Genomic DNA, 720 nt, shown 5'->3' on the forward strand with positions numbered 1-720 from the left:
GAGTCAGAGGAGATGGGACAGCGCTAAATGAATACTTTTCGTCAGTGTTCACACTAGAAAAAGACAATGTGGATGAGGAGAATTCTGAGATACAGCCTACAAGACTAGTTGGGATTGAGGTGCATAAGGAGGAGATGTTAGCAATTCCGAAAAATGTAAAACTTGAGAAATCCCTTGGTCCAGATGGGAATTAGCTGAGGACTCTCTGGGAAGCCACGGAAGGAGATTGCCAAGCCTTTGGCTTTGATCTTTATGTCGTCATTGTCTGCAGGAATAGTGCCAGAAGACCGGAGGATAGCAAATGTGGTTCCCATGTTCAAGAAGGGGAGTAGAGACAACCGTAGAAATTGTAGACCTGTGAACCTTACTTCAGTTGTGGGTAAAGTGTTGGAAAGGGTTATCAGAGATAGGATTTATAATCATCGTGAGATTAATAAGTTGATTAGGGATTGTCAATACGGCTTTCTGAAGGGGAGGTCGTACCTTACAAACCTTAGAGTTCTTTGAGAAGGTGACAGGTGGATGAGGGTAAAGCAGTTGATGTGTGTATGGAATTCAGTAAGGCATTTGATAAGGTTCCCCATGGTAGGCTATTGTACAAAATATGGAGGCATGGGATTGAGGGTGATTTAGCAATTTGGATCAGTGATTCGCTTTCTGAAAGAAGGCCAGGTGGTGGTTGATGGGAAATATTCATCATGGAGTTCAGGTAATCTTGGG

This window comes from Chiloscyllium plagiosum, unplaced genomic scaffold (assembly GCF_037043375.1).
Source record: "Chiloscyllium plagiosum isolate Xiang-an unplaced genomic scaffold, Cpla_swu_hap1 HiC_scaffold_22, whole genome shotgun sequence".
NCBI lineage: Eukaryota > Metazoa > Chordata > Chondrichthyes > Orectolobiformes > Hemiscylliidae > Chiloscyllium > Chiloscyllium plagiosum.